Source organism: Lissotriton vulgaris, chromosome 10, assembly GCF_964263255.1.
Source record: "Lissotriton vulgaris chromosome 10, aLisVul1.2, whole genome shotgun sequence".
NCBI lineage: Eukaryota > Metazoa > Chordata > Amphibia > Caudata > Salamandridae > Lissotriton > Lissotriton vulgaris.
Genome location: NC_141698.1, coordinates 156451087 through 156469929, shown reverse-complemented (window position 1 = coordinate 156469929; position 18843 = coordinate 156451087).

Genomic DNA, 18843 nt, shown 5'->3' with positions numbered 1-18843 from the left:
GGAGGGCGAAAGATAGTTAGAGGGAGGACGATAGATAGATAGAGTGAGGGTGATAGATAGATAGAGTGAGGATGATAGATAGATAGAATGAGGGTGATAGATAGATAGAGTGAGGGTGATAGATAGATAGATAGAGGGAGGGAGATAGATAGATAGAGGGAGGGCGACATTTAGATAGATAGAGTGAAGGCGATAGATAGGTAGATAGAGTGAGGGCGATAGATAGATAGATAAAGGGCGATAGATAGATAGCTAGATAGATAGATAGATAGATAGATAGATAGATAGATAGATAGATAGATAGATAGATAGATAGATAGATAGATAGATAGATAGATAGATATAGTGAGGGCGATAGAGAGATAGATAGATAGCTAGATAGAGGGTGATAGATAGATAGATAGATAGATAGATAGATAGATAGATAGATAGATAGATAGATAGATAGAGTGAGGGTGATAGATAGATAGAGTGAGGGTGATAGATAGAGTGAGGGCGATAGATAGATAGATTGATAGAGTTTGGCCGATAGATAGATAGATAGATAGATAGATAGATAGATAGATAGATAGATAGATAGATAGATAGATTGATAGAGAGTGAGGGCGATAGGTAGATAGAGTGAGGGCAATAGATAGATAGATATAGTGAGGGAGATAGATAGATAGATAGATAGATAGATAGATAGATAGATAGATAGATAGATAGATAGATAGATAGATAGATGATAGATAGGCAGATAGATAGATAGATAGATAGATAGATAGATAGATAGATAGATAGATAGATAGAGTGAGGGCGATAGATAGTTAAGATAGATAGAATGAGTGTGACAGATAGATCGATAGAGTGAGGGCGACCGATAGAGTGAGGGCGATAGAGGGAGGGCGATAGATAGACAGATTGATTAGAGTGAGGCCGATAGATAGATAGATTGATAGATAGTTAGAGAGTGAGGGCAAAGATAGATAGATAGAGTTTGGGCGATAGATAGATAGGTAGAGTGAGGGCGATAGATAGAGTGAGGGCGATTGATAAATAGAGTGAGGGCGATAGAGTGAGTTTGATAGATAGAGAGATAGAGTGAGTGCGACAGATAGATTGATAGAGTGAGGGCGATAGATAGATAGATAGATAGAGTGATTGCGACAGATAGATGTGTGTGGTTGTGTGCGTGTTGTGTGTGTGTGTGGTTGTGTGTGTGATTGTGTGTGTGTTGTTGTGTGTGGTTGTATGTGTGTGTGATTGGGTGTGGTTGTGTGTGTGGTTGTGTGTGTAGTTGTTTGTGTAGTTGGGTGTTTGGCTGTGTGTGTAGTTGTGTGTGTGGTTGGGTGTGGTTGTGTGTGTGTAGTGTTGTGTGTGTATGATCAGCACAGGAGAAGAGAACAGGGACTTAAAGAAGGAGGTGGGGTGGAAGAGAGCAGCAGATCCGCACAGGAGAAGAGAACAGAGAGTTAAAGAAGGAGGTGGGGTGGAAGAGAGCAGCAGATCAGCACAGGAGAAGAGATCAGGGAGTTAAAAAGGAGGCGGGTGGAAGATAACAGCAGATCGGCACGGGAGAAGAGAACAGGCAGTTAGAGAAAGAGGTAGGTGGAATAGAAAATCAGATCGGCACAGAAGAAGAGAACAGGAGGTTAAAGAAGAAGGTGGGTGGAAGAGAGGAGCAGATCAGCACATGAGAAGAGAACAGGGAGTTAAGCAAGGAAGCGGGTGGGAGAGAACAACATATTAGCACAGGAGAAGAGAACAGTGAGTTAGAGAAGTGGGCGGGGTGAAAGAGAACAGCAGTTTAGCACAGGAGAAGATAAAATGGAGTTAGAGAAGGAGTCGGTGAAAGAGAACAGCAGATCTGTCAGGACTCCGCTCTGCAGGATTCGCACGTAGTAACAATGCTCCACCTCCGGACCTCCCGAACCCCCCAAATGTAAATTCACAGGGTGTTCAAGTGATACTGCGAGGGAAAAAACCCCAAAGGGGAAAAACCCGGCAAGGGAAAGGAAGGGGGCAGCAGGGAAGGGAAGCTGAAAAAAACAGAACACACAGCAGATTAATAACACATATTAATTCTACTCTCTTTATTTTCTCGCTAAAGGGAGCATGAGATCACCTGTGCCTCTTTTGTTCTCTCTTATTCCCTGCAGTGATCTTTCACAAGACGCCCACATTCACTTGTAAGGCTGCATGATCGTATGCATTACGTATTCTAGATACATACCCCCTAGCATAAAGAACTGGCTGCAACCAAAAATACACCTTGGGTACTCGTGAAACCTAAGTAGCAGTTAGACTTCCAGGACCAATGAAAGAAACATGTAAGAATGTTTGAAGGACTCTAGGCAATTGTTCTTTCCTGTAATATGTCCTATAACAGATTACTTCATCTGAAACAGTAAAAGGAAAGAGTATACACTAATGCCTTGCTTTAGGCTTCCCAAACACGGTAGAGCGTGGATCCTTACCACCTCTCTCTCCGCTTTGGTATTTGTAATCCACTGAGAAGGTGTATCTCCTTCTTCGTGACGGTAATGCGGAGATTATTCCCCCTGCATTCCGCCACCGAATTCACAAACGGACGTAGGTTTACCAGAACACACCAAGTGATAACTGAGCCACCCGTAGCCCGAATGTGCTCCACAAACGGTGCCGAACCACAGCACACGAAGAACGTAAGTAAATGGAATTGTAATAGAACCGCTGCCGTTAAACAGAGCAACCCGCTCTGAGCAATGTACAGCGTAGTAAACGATACCCGAATCTGGCGCCTCTTCTCTGGTCTCGAGACTTCCTGCAACTCAGCAAGGACACAGGACACTGGACGAAAGGCCAGTCAGAATCAGGTACACTTGCCCTACAGACGAGCAGCGCTATATCCGGCCGACCATAAGGATCATGGAAGTTGTAGTCTTTACCCCTAGGATCATGTGAAACGTAGTTCTCTGGTCTATCAACCAGGCAGGCGCAACTGGAATCCTGACAGTATGCCCCCCTCGCTAGCGCCTCCTAGGTCCAGGCTTGGACGGGAACCACACATGGAAGGAACGGACTGCACGTGGGGCGTGCACATGATCCCAGGGCTCCCAGGAGTCGTCCTCCGCAGAATATCCCTTCCACGAAACAAGATACCACAATACTCCCCTACGCAGCTTTGAGTCACGTATGGATTTGACCTCGTATTCAACACCCCCATCACGTTCCACTGCCGGTGGCACTCATCTACGCGATGTGAATGCCTTCTTCAATAGATGAACGTGGAACACAGGGTGGATACGCAAAGAACCAGGCAACTTAAGCTTGTACGCCACAGGATTGACTTGCCTCACTATGGGATACGGACCAATGAACCGAGGATGGAACACACTTCGCAGCTTGAAACAAATGTATCTAGTGGACAGCCACACCATGTCTCCCACCCGGAACTGAGGGCCTGGATTCCGATGCTTGTCTTCCCAACGCTTGTACACTTCTTTTGCTTTTGTTAGATGTTTTTGCACACCCTTGTGTACTTTCCTCAAAGCTTTGCTGTGTTCCATCACAGTTGGCTGATTGCTTATGTCTGTTGGAAGGTGGACTGGCAACATGTTAGTGTCGTAACCGTATATGGCTTTGAAAGGCGAGATGCCAGTAGAGCTGTGCCAAGCATTGTTGTATGCCAATTCAGCCATCCAGAGCAGCTCGACCCAGGACTCATGTGCCTCCTTCGCATAACAGCGCAGGTATTTTTTCAGGGTTTGGTTTAGTCTTTCGGTTTGCCCATCAGTGTGAGGATGGAAACTTGTTGAAAGAGCCGCTTCCATACCCAGAGCCTGACACCACATTTTCCAAAAAAGTGCAACGAATTGTGGTCCCCTGTCTGAGACTATCACCTGAGGGATACCGTGTATTTTTATGACTTGAGAAGCCAGCAAATGCGCTGTTTGGCTGGCCGTAGGGAGGTTTGTACATGGTATGAAATGTCCCATCTTGGTTAGGTTGTCTACCACCACCAAAACAACCGTACACCCCTGATCAACTGGTAGACCAGTGATGAAATCCAAGCTTATGTTCTGCCATGGGCGAAGAGGAGTGGGCATAGTCATGAGCTGGCCCGCCTTCTTGGTGTTCACCCCTTTTGCTCTTGCACACTCTTCACATCTCATCACCCACTGTTTTACATCCTTGACTAATGAGTCCCAACAAAAGTACCTCCTAAGCAGACTCACAGTTTTGGTGATGCCTGGGTGCCCAGCCATGGGTGCTACGTGACACCACAAATAGGCCTTGTTCCGTAACTCAGTAGTTGGTAAATACAGGGCCTCGCCCCGAAAAGGTAACCCTTGTCTCACAGCCCTGCCAGGCTCACTGGATGCCCAACACTTCCACTCGACCAGAGACCTGTTGCCTTTAACCTCCTCAAGGAATCTTTCCGCCCGTACTACACACACCACTTTAGACGCTGGAATAATCGCTTGAGGAACCTCCTCCACACGCTCTGCCGGCATCACTTGCCTAGACAATGCGTCAGCCTTCCTGTTGTCAACGCCTGGTCTGTAAGTCACCACAAAGTTGTACTCAGTAAAAAAGAGCAACCAACGCATCTGTCTTTGCTTCAAATGCCTAGCCGAAGACATATACTGGAGGTTTCTGTGATCGGTGTCGACCGTCACAGCTTGACATGCCCCCCATAGATATTGCCTCCACTCCTGAAAGGCTCGCTTGATAGCCAGGAGTTATTTTTCGGCTATGGTGTAGTTTGCCTCAGCCGGACTCAGTTTTTTAGAAATGTATGCCACTGGATGGAGCTGTCCATTATGCGACTGTCTCTGAGATAGTACAGCCCCGATCGCTTCATCTGAGGCGTCGGCTTCTACTATGAAGGGATGCTCAAGTACAGGATGTGCCAACACCGGAGCAGTATCAAAAGTTTTCTTCAAATCCTGAAAAGCTTCATCAGCCTCTTTGGTCCATACAAACTGTGCCCCTTTTCTTAACAACCTAGTTATGGGCACCGCCTTTTTAGAAAACTGCACAATGAAACGGCGATAATAGTTCGCAAATCCCAAGAACCCCTGTACCTCCCTTACATTCTTTGGGACTGGCCAGTCCTGAACCGCCTGAACCTTCCTTTCAGACATTTGTAAACCATCAGGGGTAAGATTCACACCCAGAAATTCCACCTCACGAACACCAAACTCGCACTTGCTCAACTTCACATACAGACGATGTTCCCTCAATTTCTCCAGGACTTTACATACCTGGTCTGTATGACAAGACACCTCCTGGGAGTATATCAAGATGTCGTCTATATACACCACCACAAAGTGGTCCACGTAGTCTTTTAGCACATCATTTATGAAGAACTGGAAAGCCGCAGGGGCATTACAAAGCCCAAAAGGCATAACCAGATATTCATAAAGGCCATATCGCGTCTTGAAGGCTGTTTTCCATTCATCCCCCTCGCGCACCCTGACCAGGTGATATGCCCCCCGTAAGTCCAAACGGGTATAGATCTTTGCCTCCCTCACCCTGTCAAGCAAAACGGAAATGAGGGGAAGAGGGTAACGGTTGCGAATGGTGTTTTTGTTCAAGACGCGATAGTCCACACAAGCCCTTAGGTCCCCGTTGGCTTTCGCTGTGAAAAACAGTGGAGATGCAGCCGGAGAACGGGATGGTCTGATGAACCCTAAACGAAGGTAGTGATCTATGTACTCCTTCAGATGAGTCGTTTCCGGTACTGATAGGGCGTACACCCTGCAAGTAGGAATCGTAGCCCCTTCCACCAGGTCGATTCGACAATTGTACTCCCTGTGGGGAGGCAAGGTTTCGACTTTGATCTCACTGAACACGTCACTTAAGTGGCCGTACTCATCCGGAAGCATAACGTTCGTCTCAACGGCTGTTGCCGCCATGTATGGGGTGGTTAAAAAATCAACATGAGCCGACCAACATGGCACCATATGATCCTGGCAGAACTCAGGCAAAAACTGGAAAGTTTTATTTTTCCAGTCCACCACAGGATTATGGTGGCATAGCCAAGGCATTCCCAGGATTACCTCGTACTGAGGGGCTGCAATTATATTCAATGACAGATATTCAGCATGTGTGTTCCCTTGCATGATGATGGATAGACCCACCTCTCTGGTTTTCTCTACTATCTGACCCGACTTTAATGGCTGCCCATCGACCGCTAATACATCCTCTGGTGTCTCTCTCGGAATGCGAGGGAGAGCCAGACGAGACACCAGACCATCATATATAAAATTACCTGTTGCCCCTGAATCAATCATAACAGTAACGTGATGGTACTCTTCTTCGCATTCTAGAGTCATTCCTATCAACATATGTGATTCAGTCTCCCCTATCCCAACCTGTTAAAAGCTGTCAAATACGTGATCAATTCACTTCTCCCTTGTCTCAACTCTAGGAGTTCCTTGTCTGCGCTAAACGTAGTTGCCCTACGGTCAAACACCTTCTCAAATTCGGTTCTAAATGAAGACCAATCAGACAAGATGGCATCGTTATTTTTGACTAGAGGCACCTCCCAATTGGCCGCGTCCCCCACCAAATACGAAATGGCGAAAGCCACTCTAGAATGATTCGTAGGGAAAGATGCAGGTTTGCACGAGAAGTGTAACAACACCTGAGTCAAAAACACCTGAATTTTGCGTGGGTCTCCTGAGTACCTTTCAGGATTGGCCAATGGAATGGGCGGAGGTACAGAGACCTGAATGGCAGGTGCAGTGGAAGAGGCATTAAAGGGATTCCTAGTGAGTTGCTCCACCTTGTCTTTTAAGGCGGCAGTCTCTGCCTTGGATGAGGCCAACTCCTGTTGGACCAGCACCAATGCATGCAACACATCCTCCATGGTCGCCATTGTCACTACCCACGAACCGGGCAGAGTAAAATACTTGGGTACCTGATTCTGTCAGGACTCCGCTCTGCAGGATTCGCACGTAGTAACAATGCTCCACCTCCGGACCTCCCGAACACCCCGAATGTAAATTCACATGGTGTTCAAGTTATACGGCGAGGGAAAAAACCCCAAAGGGGAAAAACCCGGGAAGGGAAAGGAAGGGGGCAGCAGGGAAGGGAAGCTGAAAAACAGAACACACAGCAGATTAATAACACATATTAATTCTACTCTCTTTATTTTCTCGCTAAAGGGAGCATGAGATCACCTGTGCCTCTTTTGTTCTCTCTTCTTCCCTGCAGTGATCTTTCACAAGACACCTTCTCTTCCTATAGAATACAACAACGTTCGTTACCAACCATATTCACTTGTAAGGCTGCATTACGTATTCTAGATACATACCCACTAGCATAAAGAACTGGCTGCAACCAAAAATACACCTTGGGTCCTTATGAAACCTAAGTAGCAGTTAGACTTCCAGGACCAATGAAAGAAACATGTAAGAATGTTTGAAGGACACTAGGCAATTGTTCTTTCCTGTAATATGTCCTATAACAGATTACTTCATCTGAAACAGTAAAAGGAAAGATTATTCACTAATGCCTTGCTTTAGGCTTCCCAAACACGGTAGAGCGTGGATCCTTACCACCTCTCTCCGCTTTGGTATTTGTAATCCACTGAGAAGGTTTATCTCCTTCTTCGTGACGGTAATGCGGAGATTATTCCCCCTGCATTCCGCCACCGAATTCACAAACGGACGTAAGTTTACCAGAACACACCAAGTGATAACTGAGCCACCCGTAGCCCGAACCACGGGTGCCGAAACGGTGCAGAACCACAGCACACGAAGAACGTAAGTAAACGGAATTGTAATAGAACCGCTGCCGTTAAACAGAGCAACCCGCTCTGAGCAATGTATGGCGCAGTAAACGATACCCGAATCCGGCGCCTCTTCTCCAGGCTCGAGACTTCCTGCAACTCAGCAAGGACACAGGAAACAGGACGAAAGGCGAGAGCAGCCGCTCTCGCTCAGCAGTCAGAATCAGGTACACTTCCCCTACGGGCGAGCAGCACTATATCCGGCCGACCATAAGGATCATGGGAGTTGTAGTCTTTCTCCCTAGGATCATGGGAAACGTAGTTCTCTGGTCTATCAACCAGGCAGGCACAACTGGAATCCTGACAATATCAGCACAGTAGAAGAGAACAGGGATTTATAGAAGTAGGCGGATGGAAGATAGCTTAAAGAATGGATGTACGACGTTACAACGCGTACTTTTACAACGCGTGCCGTTACTATGCAACTTTTACAACGCAAGTCGTTACAACGACTTGCGTTGGGGGGTGCTGGATAGTAAATATTTTAATTTATTATTCCAACTCCAGTCCCCGTGGATAGTAGGGAAGGAGTTGGATAGTAAATTAAACTATTTACTATCCTGGAGCGCCCCCCAGCGCAAGTGTTTGTAACGACTTGCGTTGTAAAAGTTGCGTGGTAACAATACCGCGTTGTAAAACCTTCGTTGTAAAGGTTGTTACCCTTAAAGAATATCACAGGAGAAGAGAACATGGAGTTAAAGAAGGATGCGGGTGGAAGAGAACAACAGATCGGCACATAAGAAGACAACGGGGAGTTAGAGAAGTAGGAGGCTGGAAGATATCTTAAAGATTATCACAGGAGAAGAGAACAGGGAGTTAGTGAATGATGCTGAGGGAAGAGAGCAGCAGATCCGCATGTGAAAAGAGAGCAGGGAGTTAGCGAAGGATGTTGTGGAAAGGAATAGCAGATCAGCACAGGATAACAAGCTATGGATTAACCGGGCAATGGGAGCCAAAGAACAGCAGATCGGCGCAGAAGAAGAGAACAGGGAGTTAAAGAAGAAGGTGGGTGGAAGAGAGGAGCATATCAGCTCACGAGAAGAGAACAGGGAGTTAAATAAGGAAGCGGGTGGAAGAGAACAACATATTAGCACAGGAAAAGAGAACAGTGAGTTAGAGAAGGGGGCAGGGTGAAAGAGAACAGCAGTTTAGCACAGGAGAAGAGAAAATGGAGTTAGAGAAGGAGTCGGGTGAAAGAGAACAGCAGATCAGCACAGTAGAAGAGAATAGGGATTTAGAGAAGTAGGCGGATGGAAGATAGCTTAAAGAATATCACAGGAGAAGAGAACAGGGAGTTAGTGAATGATGCTGAGGGAAGAGAGCAGCAGATCCGCATGTGAGAAGAGAACAGGGAGTTAGCGAAGGATGTTGAGGAAAGGAATAGCAGATCAGCACAGGATAACAAGCTATGGATTAACCGGGCAATGGGAGCCACCAAAGATCTTAAAGCAAGGCATGAAGTGCAAAGCGAAGATTCATGGTCTTCATGTGAGAAATGTAACCTTTCTTGGATTCAATGCTGCTGACTCGAGAAAGTGCATGGATCACATTACCAGAGTACACTGTAAACTTTACTCATGGCTTTCATTAACAGTCAGTTAAGTTAATAATTTACAATGAGCTATATAAAAAAAAAATCAAAGCATGGAAAATGGTTACGAATGTTACATTTTTCAGGTAGTTATAAAGACCGTTACTTTTCCAGTGGTTAATTGTGAAAGCTTTCGCTGCCTCATACAGTTTTTCCAGAGATGACTAATAAAAACACAGGTGCTACCTCAACTCCATTAACCCTGCAATAAAATGTTAACATTTTCAAAGTGTTAAAAACAAGGCTTGGAAATGGTTTTGGCAGTGTGGGAAACTGCAGGTATTGTTTGCAACAGGGCAAGGGAGCAAAATTGTTTTAGGTCAAAACTGATGACGGTCACCGTGTCCAACAGCCGAGAAAATAGAGTGGCGTTTAGATTTCAAAGCGTTGGCAAGGCGATGCCCTGGGGATCGCAAAATACCAAGTGCTGCGTCAATGCTGGAGATTGCCAGGCAGGAAGCTCTTCTTTTACAGCCAGGGTCAAGGGAGGCTAGAATAATATCAGCAACGCCACGACACAATCCAAACAATTCCACCATATTTCCTGCCAGCCTGTGCAGCGATGCGAGCATCAGGGTCAGCCAGTGTTTCTTCTTCATGCGGTGCTGGGTATTTGCGTACAAGCAGGTTCTTTCCATGTGTTTGGTTCAAAAACTTGATTTCTCAAGAGCACCGACCTTTCTAAGGTTTCGGGTCAAGGAACTGTCAAAATACTTCTCTCGCGAAGGACGCACACGTTCGCGCCACTGAGATGGTGGAAGCATAAAGTCACAGAGAAAGTGAAAAGTGGAACGTAAGGCGCAGGGTTACTAAATGCTGTGAGGAAACATCTTGTGTGAACTCGCGGATGCTACTTCTGGCCAGCACTGCCTACATCTGCCTCCCTCGAAGATTAATAGAACTTTCTAAAACTGAAAACATTCATCATAGTACAACTTTTGAAACAAGAGTGTTCTGAGAGATCACGAAGCAATACAATTAACAAGGTCACAATGACAGTTGTGCTTCTAAAACGTTTCATGAAAATTACTGTTATGTTCGATTTATGTATTTTTTAATGTGGCGAGCTATCAAGGAATAATTAATCAATGGAGCACTTTACAATCGCCAAACCCACACGCAGTAGAACAAACATTGGCAAATCAAATAGGAATGGCCTTGGCATGCTTGCTGGCGCTTTAGTTACGTAGTTTATTTTTACTGTAAGCATATGCCACGAAAATGAAACGCTAAAAAAAAGCTAACACGGCTCCTAAACGTGGTGGCCATACGCTTGTAATAGACATTTGAAATTAAGAAAGATAACCATTACATGTACTTTCAATAGAGACGATGGGGCACTTCTAAGCAGACAAATGTCTTAAAAAAAGAGACAGAAATTCTATTTACTGTCAATACATAGGAAATATACCTCTTGACACAAAAAAAAGCTACTGGCTTGAAATTATGAAACCCGAAGGCAGTTACTTTAAACGCAAATGGATGGTTACAAGAAAAGGAGAATAAATAATGGAAAGAAAACAAACCCTCGGCATTGCTGTGGCAGGGGAGGGGGCGGGGCGGGTGAGCGTTATCCTTTGAAGTCGGAAGCGTCAAAAACAGCGCTATGGGGGGACACATTGCAGTAAGCACGGAGAGACGGGGAGCAAATGGGAGCGAGGCATTGCGTAGAGGGGGGTGAGGGATAGCATTCCTTTGAAGTGTGAAGCTCTCAGCATTGCTGTGGTGGGTCTGATGCGATGATGCAGGAGGCTCTGGGAAGCAGATGGCAAGCGCGTGCACCGACACATGCACTCAGCGTAATCCGTCTGCCAAAGCCCCTTGATCAGCTTTCCTGATCCACCTCTATATGTCTCGTGCTGCAATGCGCAAACGCATTCGCAGGTCGAGACCTAATGATTATCCTGCCCAAATTATTGTATCTGTTTGTGGAATATCTCTACGCCCCTCATGACACCATTTTTCAATAGACTTAGATCATTAATGATTGAGCTGGTGTGGGGGAGGGAGACAGCCCCGGATATCTTGGGAGACACTTTCTTTGCCGTTGGCACAGAGCGGACTTGGTGCTCCTGACTGTGCTCTTTATGCATATAGCGCTCAGGCTCAATTCCTACAGTTTTGGTTGCATCCTGTAGCATTCCAGCCATATGTGTCAGTCAAAATGGACAGGATGTATGGTGTTACAACGCATGCTTTTACCATGCATGCCTTTACAACGCAGGTTTTTCAACGCAAGTCGTTATAACGACTTGCGTTGGGGGGTGCTGGATAGTGAATAGTTTAATTTACTATTCCAACTCCAGTCCCCGTGGATAGTAGGGAAGGTGTTGGATAGTAAATTAAACTATTACCTATCCTACAGTGCCCCCCAGCGCAATTCATTGTAATGACTTGGGCTGAAAAAACTGCGTTGTAAAGGCACTGCGTGGTAAAAGTTGCATCGTAAGGGATGTTTCCCAAATGGACATGGTGGCGCCACTCCTCTTCAGGCCCGTACTGGCCGTAGCGGGCACCGGGCAATCCCCCGGTACGCTGCACGGGTGGGGGCCGGTATTGGATTTTGTTACAGGGCCGTTTTTGAAATCGGCCCTGTAACAAAATCGGATGAAACCGGCCCTGGCAAAGAGCCCTGCGGCGCCCCCAACCAGGGGGTGGGGGCGGCCGAGCACTTTGCCAGGGCCGGTTTTGGTTCCCAGTCCGGTCCTGCTCCTCTTAAATACGCAGTATATAAGACATATAAACATCAGAAGCAAGGAATTGACACTACTGAAACGTTGTGGTGGACCTGGGATGGGCTCTGCAGACTGGCAGGTATAGACACACTATATACTCCTTCAATACCGCTGGCAAACAATCCGCTGTTTCCGCCACTCATGGATTGTAGGGCACAGGCACACACATGCTCATTCACACAAACTCCTTACAGGCAGTGACTTGTTCCCAGAGGAAACCATTATAACGCTCCAACAAATATGCAGCTCAACACCTCCCACAGCGCTAGATACGCTCTTATACTACCAATGAAGTCCATCATGTAGAAGTAGGTTCAGCTCATTTCTAAGCACTCCTCTGCCACTGCGGCATTAGAAAATATGATAGTAGTGGAATCGGGTCGCAAGCTGGTGACTCGTATTTATACTAGCATACAAAACTGTCCAATCACTGTGCCACAATCACACAGGGAATGGGAGATGGAAATAGAGGAGGATCTCACAGATGACCAATGGGACTTCTGCTGCAGGCAACTGGAACAATTGTCTCCTATTTATCGCTTGAGACTTATCCACTTCAAATACATACATCGCCTTTGCCGAACTCTGACACAACTACAGCGAATGGGGTTGAGGCGGACACGAGCTGCTGGTGGTGCGGGTCCCCCCAAGCCCCTTTCTTGCTCCTGACATGGCAGTGTTGGACAATAGCTAACTTCTGGCTGAAAATTTTCCACCACACTACGAATATCACTGGACAGGACTTACCTCGTACCCCACTGGTGGAGCTGTTAGGGTATGTTTAGGGGACTCCGCCATGGGCTAGGCGACTCACTGCAATGTTACTGCTGTTGGTAAAAAGACGGGTGGCCTTGCATTGGGGTGCTACCTCCCTCCCAACCGTAAAGTCTTGGGTAAAAAACTTTACATATTGCAGAGATCAATTAACCTGCTTTTGGGAACGTCTATCGACACAGCCTCGCCCAAAGGACATATGGTCTAAATTTACACATTGGCTATGTTCAGCTGCTGTGGATGATCCATGACACTACCAGTACAAAGAAAGAGCACTTGTGACCTGTAGGGTTAGAGTACCCGATGACTTGTGGGATTTTGTGGTATTGTATTGCCAAATATATTATGTTTTTTTCCTGCATGTGTCCCACCGCAGCTATAGATCACTGTTTCACTCTGTTAACTAGTTCGTATGTGCTGCTCAGCAGGTGTGGTGGCCCTCCAGGCAAGTACTTGTATCAGTAGACGCTCAATGTAAAAGCGGTAGTTTGTTTATTGTTTATGTTCTTAAATGAAACTCAATAAAAATAATTTTATAAAAACATACATAACATTAATAAAAAACAATATTTTTAACAACTATATTTTTGCAGATGATATTAAACACTTCTATATTTTTAAAATGGATATTACTTACCTTAAATAGATATTCTTGACCCCGACATTCTTGCTGTCGATATTTCTGACCCACGATATAGTGACTCGATATTTGTGCAACTCAATATTTTGTACTCAATATTATGTCTGTGCACCGATTTAATGCCCATTGCTTATATCCTTACAAAACTTAAGCAGTATGGTTTAAAAAGACCACATCCCTGAACACATTTTATAAACTAAAATAAGGAAAACAGCTGATAAGGATCACATTAAACGTTTTCCACTACATATTGCTATACCTCCAGGAAGGACGCACTTCCCCACCCGGGGAAAACAATGCTGTTCAAAGAAAGAGGAGAAAACGAAAGTAGCGCTTCACTATCAAACTCTGTAAAGTGGCGTTAATGGGTTTGGGTGTGAACAAAACCAATCTGGTCACTTTGTGCACACTCTATCTTGCTGTATTTAGTTATTGTTTGTATTTTTAACCTTTTTTCTCTCTGCCCCCAGGCTGCACTTTGGAATAGAACAATGTCAGAAAAAAGATTTCTTTCTTTTTGTCGGATCTATTTCACAGGGGAATGAATGAAGGAAAGGAAAGAGAGGGTAGGAGCGGTTTCTTGAAGTCACGGTTTTCATTCAGCATGTGATTAGGAGATAGACAGAGACAGAAAGAGAGGGAAGAAGAGGAAGAAAGAGATGGGCGAGGCAGCTGACAGTGGCAGAGCAGGAGAAGTGGACACCGTCCTTGTCTTCTCGGGGCAAGAAGGAATAGACAGAGTCCTTTTACTTCTCTGATCACCTTGAACAGCTACAAACGGCCGAGCCTTATCTATATGCCTTGGCTTTTTCTGCAGTCCTGGGACACATTTTTAAAATCTGAGTCGGGTAACTCCATTAAGTAAATATAACTGTTCACTGCATTCTTCTTCTAGAGGACCGTTTTGTGCAGCTTGGTCCAAGTCTCTTCAGAAGAATTTAGAGGGTCCAAAACATCACCTCAAGCATCTGATTTCTTAACACGTTTTTCCCTTTCTTTTTTCTTACGGCCAAATTGCCTCCTTCTACTATACTTGTGTTGTCTGCTTCTAGGCCCAGAGACCAAAGAATTGTATTGCAGTTCTGCCTGAAGTCCCTTGGTGTGCTTCTGGGAAAGGTCCTTTTTAGGTCGAGCCTAGCGGCAGCGCGCATGCAGTGCTCGCTCTGCGAGGCATGCTGTGTTAGAGTATGCACTTGAAGCTCTGCCCACATTTTTCATTGGCTTGTGTCTTTGTCCTTTTTCCTTTGTAAATGCTGGCTTATGATTCAGTAATCGGCTTGTTATTTCCTCCTTAGTACCGCCTTCTCTTCATTTGTAACCTCCCATGAGGAATGGCCCTTTTACTTCTGTTGTTACATGGTACGTTTTAATTACAGTTCGTAAACACTATTTTCTTTAACAAATTTGTCCTACTGCAGGCACCACATGCTTCCCTGCAAGTGCTCCTGCTTTGTTTGGATCTTTTCACCTACGTTATTTTGGCAACACGCCATGCTTTAATTACAGCTGCTGCACGCCTTTATTTGCAACTTGCTCCTTTTCAACAGCATTTTTTTTTCAAGCGCGACACGTTAACGCTTTAACTGTAGCGGCCACACATTTTCTGTTTTTTTTAGCAGCTTCACACAATAATGGCGACTGCACGTGCTTTCTTTTTCATTAAAATCAGCATGACAATAGTTGAGCTTTATCTTTCGCAGCCTCATGCTTTTGCTGCCTGTTAATTGTTTATAGAGAAAGCTATGGGAAAAGCAGCACATGATCCCCATTGAGGCATGCACATAATATTTGGTTGTTTCAAGATCAAGGGCCGCCCTCGCCAGGGAAGGGCTAGCATTAAGGGTTAAGATCGCTTTTATATATATTTTAAGAAGTGGCGGCGCCGTTTATTTGTGGTATGTGCACCTCAACAAACTTTGGTTTTTTAAATATATTTGTTAAACAGCAGGCACGCCATTCCTGCCATTTTCATTCTGCGCGCCTCTATCTCTCTTTCTCTTTCAAAACAGCTTTCCAAACCCATGAACGCCAATTTGACAACACCCTGCACGGCGTATTCAAGTCAATAAACTCGCTGGTAGATGGCTACCAATGTCGAAAGTTGTTGTTTTGAGGGAGGGATAGAGTTGCCGCCGGTATTAAAGAAAAGCATTTGAAATGCAGCAGGTCTCACATTTACGCAAGTTTGAGCTATTGGCATTGTAAATGACAATGCCGCTTATTTATGTTTTGGTTTTTAAAACATAAATAAAAGAATTTGTCATTTACAATACCAATAGCTGAAACTCGCGTAAATGCGAGACCTTTTGCATTGCCAGTCGCAGGTTTTTTCAGATGCGACAAAGAAAACTGAATTTGAGTTGAATATTACTTTAGTATTGGTGAGAATAGGAGCATGTATCTTATGGTTATGACTCTCAGCTTTTGCCAACCTCCTTCAAAGGATTTTCTTTATCAATGGACCTGACAAGTATAGTCAGAAAAAACCTTAGGTGGGAGGAGTCAACGAGGACCTGAGCTAATTTGCATACAGTCTTTAGGTTTTTATCGCAGTCTTTGTAATTTAAGATTCTTGAAATCATCAGTCTTGATGAAACCCTGGGAGGAGGTCTGAAGCATGGTAAGAGCCTGTCCGCTGGCACCAAGGAACGTAGCCTTTCTACAAAACATCTTCCAGGCTGGGCCCACTCTATTCCCCTAAGGAAAGCTCACAAAGCATTGACTGTGGCATGAGCTAGACCCTCCTCGTCTTCTGCTCAGAACCCTTGTGAATCCAGAAAAGTGTAGGTCTGAAGACTCTAAATCTTTTTTTTAAAAACTTTATTTACCATTTTAATGTTTTACTGCGATACAAACATGAGTGCTCACTGTCCTTGTTGTATTAAATGGATAATACAAGAATGCAGATCATATAAAAGCCAAAGTGTCAAGAAACAAAAGGAAAAAGAATCAATTATTAATGTTTGCAAATATAGTCCCGGTGGCATAGTTGCGCCATTCAGAGGGTGCCTCCAAAAGCCCACCACCCAGCCTTCCAGCCATGAGGACAGATCCAAACATGTGCACTCAATCAAGACAAACAACCTCGGAAATTTGCATGAAGACATTTGTACACAGGTTATTGTGATGCACAAGTTGACTATCCCACTCCGGTCGGGACAATGCCCTGTTCAAGTTGAGAGTCAGTGGTTCGACGTTCAGCCTCCGTATAGGCTCTGAATGGCCCCCAGATGTCTTTGGGATGGGAGGATCTAGGCAATGTGGTAGAATACATTTCACAGTTAGTATTGCAGAATGCTAGGCTGTTCAGCCAACCTTGTAATGTGGGAACTGTTTGGCGGCCCCAGTGTAGAGTGATTTCCCTTTTGGCCAGCAGCAAACTAAGGGCGGCCAATCTCCTAATTGTTTTGGGGAAGTTTACCACATAGCTTAATAATGCGATCTCAGGATTGGGGATGAGGGTCAGTTCAGCCATATCTCCTAGTGTCTTGAGCACAGCCTCCCAGTATGGCTGTAGTTTTGGACATGTCCACGTGAGATGGACAAAGTCCGCGTATGGAGCATTGCATTTACGACAGTTGTGTGGACTGGAAGGATCAAGCCTGTGGGATCTGGCCGGAGTGATGTATGTTCTACACAGAAATGTAAAATGGAGCAGCTTATGTCAGCTATTTAAGGAGACTTCCTTCGTTAGTGGGCAACATTTGACCCATTGGTCATCTGTGATGGGGTGTCCTAATTCGTTTTCCCAGTCTTTGCGAATCTTGTCTTCATTGACTGGAATGATATCAGAGGTAGCCTTTTATAGCTTGGATATGAGATGTATCCATCCCTGACTCTCGATGACCATGGACAGTGAGGTGAACGAATCCGGTTCAATGGGAAAACCAGGCAGAGAGGTCTGTAGTGCCGAATGGATTCACCCGAGAATGAAGTGATCCATGATGGTGGCATCACGGAAGAGTCCTCGTCCGCCACAGAGAAGATATGCCCACCAGGGAATAGGTCCCCCACTTTAGTGATGGCAAATTTAGCTAAGGTGCGCTGCACCAGTCTATCTCCTGTGATCGGTAGCCAGAGGGCATTGGGAATGGGTAGTGCTGATGAGTAGAGCAAGGACGTGCCGGTGACCTGCCTCAGTTTTTCCCACACCCAGCTGGTGGTAGAAACCGTCTGTATGTCGTTGTGGTCTCTGGGCAATACAGTGGATAGCCTCTCAGGCAGTGCAAAATCTGCCTCAGGACGGAGATATGGGATCCTAGTGTCTGAGTGGAACCAAGCATAGGCGTAGCTGCATTGGGCCCCTAAGTAGTATAACTAAAGGTCGGGCTCTCCAAACCCCCCTCTTTCATACAGAAGGGTCAGTACTTGCCAGCGCACCTGGGGCTGTCTGCCTCCCCAGACCAATCGTATAAGGTGCGAGCGCAATGTTAAAAATAAACTTTTAGGGAGGGGTGTGAGGATGTTGTTGAAGAGGTATAAAAATTTGGGGAGCACAACCATCTTGATTATCGCTACTCTACCAGCGATGGATAATGGTAATCGCAGCCATCGCTCCACTTGCGCCTCGAGGGCGTTGATTGCTTGACCCTTAATTTAGGCGGATGATGTGGGCTGTGTATAAATGTATATTAATGCCCAGATACTTAACGGAGTCAGAGCACCATTCAAGGGGGGATTCACATTCCCTCTGTAATGTGCTCGAGGTTAAGGGTAAGATAACTGACTTACCCCAGCTGATGCCCAGGCCAGAATGTTGCCCAAATAGGATTATTTCCCTTATAAGGGTTTCCAGGTTAACACCAGGCTCTGTAACATAAAGAATAGTGTTGTCCGCATAGAGTGAAACCAATGGAAGGCGAGTGTTGAATTGGAGGCCCTTCTGTAAGTGTTTCTCCTGGAAATGTCAGATTAAGGCGTCCATGGCGAGAATAAACAATAATGGAGACAGGGGACAGCCTTGTTGAGTACCACAGGATAGAGAACAGGTTGGGAGAGTGTACCGTTCAGGCGACGTCTCGCTGTGGGGCGGCTGTAGAATAATTCAGTAGTGGCAATAAATCCCTTAGGCATCCCCATGCAGCGTATAATGGACACAAAAAAGCCACGCTAGGGAGTCAAACGTCTTTTCGGGGTCCAACAAAATAGCGGCCGCTGGGATCTCAGGGTTAATCCTATGAAGGATCGTGAAAAGAGTCCTAAGATTCAATGAGGTGGATCGATGGGGGACAAAGCCAGATTGGGCCAGGGAAATAATGAATTCTATCAGGAGAGACAAGCGCATAGAGAGAATCTTGGCCAGAATTTTATAGTCTAAATTTAATAAGGACAGGGGTCG